The sequence below is a fragment of the Pan troglodytes genome, chromosome 3 (assembly GCF_028858775.2).
Source record: "Pan troglodytes isolate AG18354 chromosome 3, NHGRI_mPanTro3-v2.0_pri, whole genome shotgun sequence".
Classification (NCBI taxonomy): Eukaryota; Metazoa; Chordata; class Mammalia; order Primates; family Hominidae; genus Pan; species Pan troglodytes.
Window position 1 is genome coordinate 106,981,380 of NC_072401.2, and position 6,580 is coordinate 106,987,959.

A 6,580-nucleotide genomic window follows, 5' to 3' on the forward strand; every position below is an offset into this window, starting at 1 on the left:
TAATTTTCTTTCTTTGTCTACTCTTTTTGGAAAGTTTTAGAAATAAGATCTAGAATATCTTTTTTCTCATAGACTTGGTTGAAAAATCACTTATAAAACTAATTTTGTATGGTTTCAATTTTAAGGGAGAAATTTTTGACTGCAGATGTAATTTTTAATGGTTATTGGCTTTTTTATATCATATTTTTTCTTGAATCAATTTTGATAATTTATATTTTCTAGAAAAAATGAAATTTAAACATTTTCAAATTTATTGACACAAAGTTGTTCAAGGTGCTGTCTTGTGACTTTTCAAACATTCATTCTTTTCATTTTTCTTAAAATTATTTATTTGTGGCTTCTTTATTCTTTTGATTAGTTTTATTTGATAATGTATTTTTATTTATCTTTTAATAAATAGATTGATTTTATGAATCACCTGTTTTTAAGTTGGTCTACTAGTCATTATTTTCTGTTCATATCTCTTGAAAAATAATTTCTTTCCAAGTTTTCTCACTATTATTTGTGCAGCTTCTTGATTTGAATGCTTAACTAATTTAAGTGTTTCTCTTTTTTTTCCAAATGCAAACAGTCTTTATTATGAGAATGCGATGTTATCTAGGTTTCTTTCTAATAAAATGACAAAGGAGGTTTCTTAAATAATTTACAAAGGGCAGAAATTGCTCTTAAACAGGGCTACCCCTCCCAGCACACCCACAGTATTCTGCTTTGGGCATATAAATAGGTACCCGTGAGCCCATGGTCTTAAGCCTGGAAATATCTCCTATGCCTTCCTTTGAGTCCCTGGTAGGAAAAGCAGGGATGAGAGTGGGACCCCACCAAGAGCCTTGGCACCGGAAACACAGTGGGTGAGTTATTCTGCAGATGACTCCCAAAAAACCAGGCACCCAGGTACACAGCTCAGAGCTCTCAAACATCTGATGCTGGCACTTCACATTACAGATGAAGCAAATACAAGACTCAAGGTCAAGTGTACGATGAGTTTCTAAGCCCAAGAGTCCCTGGAAAACTAGAAGGAACAATTGTCCCCACCTCTGCAAGATCTCCACAAGACACTCCCAGTCTGTGGCAGGCAGTCACTGATGGGTCCAGATGTGGCTGGAGCAGGGGGGCACAGGGCTCCTTGTTAATCAGGTCCTTGTTAGCATGGCCCAGGGGTACTGATGACTCCTGGGGGGTTCCTCCAGGAAGCTCATTGGAAGCACAGACATCCTTGGGTATGAAGCCTCGGTGGTCAGATAGGTCTTGTTTCCTGCAGAACAGAACTGCAGGGCACTTCCTCCGTGGTGAATGAGAGAGACGGTCATGTCATCACTCTCTTCCTCCATAATAGCTTCGTCCAGCTCTTGGGAGAGCTTCTGGAGATGCTGAGTTCCCGCCCCCGCCGTCCCTCGGTCACTGTCAGACTCACTGGGAGAGCAGAGGGGCTCTGTTGAGGAGTAGGGGCTCCGGAAGGCAGCCTCCCGCCTCGACAGCCTTACTGGGTGGGCACGTGAGCCTATGGGGCAGAGAGGCGGTGATGCTCCTTCTCCCAGGGGTCTGCGGCTGAGTGGGCAGAGGCGGCTCCAGACAGCCGGGTGCTCTCGTGGCTCAGGCTGTGAGTTGGTGATCCACTGCCCTCTGTGCCCCTCTCTTCCTCCTCCTGGCCTTCACCTGGGTCTCCACCAGCCATGTGGTGCCGCTTTGGCAGGACTCCTGGATTCTCTGGGACTTGGCACCCAAGGCACTCTTAGCTGAGGGAGCTGCAGCCTGGAGGCCCTGCGGCCCTGGCTCTGGTGTTTCCAGGCGTTTCCAGGAGGGGCCTGCCTGGAGGCTGAGGTTGACAGCTCTCAGGGGCAGCCTCCTTTGGAGCTGTCTGCTTAGGGAACTCAGGGCCCCGGCGGAGGTCTCCTGATGGCTGGCCAAAGGCTGCAGCTCCTTGCTGCCCTCCAGCTGCTCCTGGTGCTGTAGAGATTTCCGGCGCACAGAGGCCCCCATTCCCTGCCACCAGGAAGCCATCTGCCTGGCCAAGAGTCTTCTCTGCCCACTACACCCTGACACCACCAACGCCCACCCGAGCCCGAACACATCGTGTTTCTCATTTTTTAAAGAAATGTACTTAAGGCTATGAATTTCATCCTTAGTTACAGTTTAGCTATACTCCGTAAGACTTCACAGATAATTATTCATTCTATTTTGTAGTTTTAATTGTTTTTATGCCTTTAACCCATACAAAACATTTGTGCACATTATTAAGTTTTTAAAATATCAGTTTCCAAAATTTAAGCAGGGTTTGTTTCTTTAAAAATATTTAATTGAATCAAAATTAGAGAATATGGCATGCATCTCATTAATTTTTCAAGAAATTTTTATGGCCTTTTATGTGGTTATTTTAAAAAATGATGAAAACTCGGGCTGGCAAAAATAAACAAATAAATAAAAATAAAAAATAGAAAAATGAACCATCTGGTTTTCTTTATGGGGCAAATATATTGATATACTTAATATTTAAATAGCATAAATAGAGTACTATAGAATATAAATATTATATAATACATATTGAATACATAAAAATTAGATAAAATCTGATAATTTTATTGTTTGACTCTTCTATATCTTAACTAATCTTTCTCCTCTCCTTCGCCAATCTTCTTTTGGTAGAAATTTATTAAAATCTTTCTGTGATCATCTGTTAATTTCTTTCTATAATTCTGTACATTTTTGCTTTTAATAGTTCAAAATTATGCTGTCGGTGTATACAGTTCATATAGTATCATTTTCTTATTGGATTATTTCTTTCATTTTTGTGTAGCATTTTCCCTCTATTTATATTTTACATGTTAAAATGCTATTTTTGGCATTTTGATGTTGATAAGCCTATGTCACTTTTCTTATTCTTCGCATTTGTTTTTCCCTATTTTGTCTTTAATCAGTTTAAACATGCATATTTTTAGTCTTTACCCAATTATTGTATAACAAAAAAATCCGCAAATGTTTTGTAATTTTAGATTTGTTTATTCTATTGACAAATATTAATAACTGAGTTCTTGTAAGTGCCAGATCCTTTTCTCAGTGCTGAGAATGCATAAGTGGCAAACAGATTAAATTCTCTCTTCACAATGGATTCCACATTGTAGTGATAGGAGATACACAAGTAGCATAAAAAATAAGCACATTTTATTATATATTATAAGATGATAGGTCATATGGAAAAAATATAGAACAGGTCAAGTGTATGGCAGTTTTACAGTGACAGTGAGAGTGATTGCAGAATAAATGAAATAGCCATGTTTGGCTTCATTGGAAAAATACTATATGAGCAAAGACTTGAAAGAGATGAGAAAGTGAGCTCTCCAGGAGATCTTTTCAATTCCTAATGAGGGAGAGTGACTGGGATCTTCAAGGAACAGCAAGTAGGCCAGTATGGCGGTAGAAAATAGAATTTGGGGAAAGTAGCAGGAGAGAGTAGTGCACATAGTGGGTAGGCAGATTGCATAGGGTCTTGTAAGTCATAATAAGTAGCAATTGAATTTGAATATTATTTGAATATAGATTAAAGGAGTCAAGGGTAGAAGCATGGAGAACACTTAGGAAACTACTATAGTTATCTAGGTGAGGGATGATGGTGGCTTCAACCAAAGTGAAACAGTAGAAATGATAATAGTTGATCAAACCAATGTTATATTGAAGGTAGATCCAATAAGATTCCCTAAAGTACTGGATATGCCTGGGTAGGGGGGGGGTGGGGGGGCGGGGGGCAGTGACAGAAGAAAAAAAAATGTCAACAATGCCTTTAAGTTTGGGGCCTAGCATCTTAAAAAATGTAATTTCCATTTAGTAACTACATAGAGCATGATTTGAGGGTGGGAAAATAAAGGCGTTCAGTATTGGACATCTTAAATTTGAGATATCTATTATACACCCAACTGGAGATTTCAAATAGGCAATTTGCTACATAAATATGGAATTCACAGGAGAGGTCCAAGCTAGAGAATTAAAATTGGCAATCATGACATATAACTGATATTAAGTCATGGATTGGATGTCATCTCCATAGGTGTATGTATAAATAAGAGAAGAGAAGTCCAGAGACTGAGCCCTGGGGCACTCTAATGTTAAGAGATTCGGCCGGGCGCGGTGGCTCACGCCTGTAATCCCAGCACTTTGGGAGGCTGAGGTGGGCGGATCGCGAGGTGGGGAGATTGAGACCATCGTGGCCAACACAGTGAAACCCCATCTCTACTAAAAATAAAAAAAATTAGCTGGGCATGGTTGTGGGCGCCTGTAGTCCCAGCTACTCGGGAGGCTGAGGCAGGAGAATGGCGTGAACCCGGGAGGCGGAGCTTGCAGTGAGCCGAGATCAAGCCACTGCACTCCAGCCTGGACGACAGAGCAAGGCTCCGTCTCAAAAAAAAAAAAAAAAAAAAAAAGAGATTCACTGTAAAGACGATGAATTAGCAATAGAGGCTAAGAGAAGTATCCAGAGATACCAAGAGAAGAAACAAGAGAGACTGGAATTCTGAAGTCAAGTGGATAGTGTTTCCAGGAGGTGGGAATGACTAGTTGTGTCAAATGATGTTGTTAGGTAAAGTAACATGAGGACTGAAAACTGACCCTTGGATTTGTATAGGGAGATCAGTTAGGATGAAGTGGTTGGACCAAAAGCCTGATGGCAAGAGGGAAATTGTAGTCAATGAATATAGACAACTTTTTCTAAGAGTTTAATTACAGAAGAGTTCAGAAAAATGAGGGAGGATCTGGAGGGGAAGTGGAATCAAGAGACATTTTTCTCCTGGGTATGCGTGTGTTTGGGTGTGCATGCATGCACACATATTTTAAGATGGAATTATAGCAGCACATTTACTACTCGAAGTGTCCCAGAAGAGAGGATAAGTTGATGGTGTAGGAGAGGGAAAAGAGAATTGCTGAAGTCATCAAGTAATCAGGAGGGGATGGTGTCCCGTACACAATTTGAAAGGCTAGTATGAGGTCAAAGTGCGAATCGTTCATCTATAGTCAGAGAATGAAGGCTGGCAAGCTGACTAGTGTGAGCAGATATGGTAATGCAAGTTCATAGAATGCAAGTTTTGTAGAAATTTGTTTTTTCTAACTTCTACTACTCTCTCAGAGAAGTAGGAAGCAAACTCGTCATCTGAGAGGATGGGAGGGAAGGTGCCCAGGATGTGACAGCAGAGAACGCACAGAACCCTGATGTAGGAGAGGAGAAAAGGAAATGGATTCGGGATGTGTAGTTAAATTCCTTGGCTCACTAAGGGGCCATTTGAGGTTTAAGGTCATGAATTTAAAGTGGGACCAGTCAGTGTTTTAGTGTTTTTCCCAGCCATATTCAGCTGCAACATGCCAGGGCAGTGAGCACAGGTGGATTTAACCAAGGTTGCAGTTCTACCAAGTGAATACCATAAAGGCAGAGACGCAATGGAGTTGACAGTGTATACCAATTGTAAAGCCAGATCATGAAATTTAAGCAGGGTAAGGAGAGGAGTACGAATATCTAGAAAGTGCAGGATCATGAAAAGGTGATAGGATCAATAAATTAGAGATTCTAGTGGAGTTGAAGGATTGTTGTGTTCGGGCTCTAGAGAGAGTTAAACTGGAAAGATAAGTGAAAAGATAGAGTTTATTTTAAATAGGTAATTCTCTGGCAATCCATGTGGAGAGAACTGCTCTTAAGAAATTCCTGGCCAGGCATGGTGGCTCACACTTGTAATCCCAGCAATTTGGGAGGACGAGGCAAGGGGATCACTCAGGTCAGGAGTTTGAGACCAGCCTGGCCAACATGGTGAAACCCCATCTCTACTAAAAATACAAAATTAGCCACATGTGGTGGCACACGCCTGTAATCCCAGCTACTCGGGAGGCTGAGGCAGGAGAATCAATTGAACCCAGGAGGCAGAGGTTGCAGTCAGCAGAGATTGTGCCATTGCACTCCAGCCTGGGCAACAAGAGCAAAACTCATCTCAAAAAAAAAAAAAAAAAAAAAAAATAGAAATTGCAAAGTGGTCTTGTATTTGCTCCTGTTGGTGATTCAAGTGTTTTGTCACCCAAGTCTACTTTTCATGTTAATTTCTCAGTTTGGGAGTAAATTTTAATCCCAAGGCAAACTGAGACTTCAATTTCTCAAAAGAAACTTGAAAAAATCTAACTCAGAGTCCTAACATCATGTAATTTATCAATAAATATGTTAGTATGTATCACTAAAAATTATTTTAAAAATTTTGGGACAAACTTAGGACTATTTACTTAGCACAACCATAATACTATCACAGAAAAACAAAAACAAATACAAACCATCATGAATTTCTTAATCAATGTTAAAGTTTTCAGTGATCTCATATATATCATTATTTTAACAGTTCTTTTGAATCAAGATCCAAATAAGATTATAACATTGCATTAGTTAATGTATCTTCTATATTTCTTTAAGTCATTAGATTTTTCCTCCAACTTGTGTTTTTTTATAATTCTTATAAATCAGTTTCTTATTTTCCCGATTGCTGATATAATTTAACATGTTTCTCTGTCACCTGTATTTCCTATAAATTAAACCAGATTTATGTTAAATTTTTTTGTGTGGCAAATT

The 6,580-nt window shown here is 39.8% G+C and overlaps 1 pseudogene; it reads right to left on the reverse strand.

Moving 5' to 3' along the window:
* Positions 1–1,130: 1,130 nt before the first annotated feature.
* Positions 1,131–1,998, reverse strand: LOC471264 (protein PIMREG-like; annotated as a pseudogene).
* Positions 1,999–6,580: the final 4,582 nt, after the last annotated feature.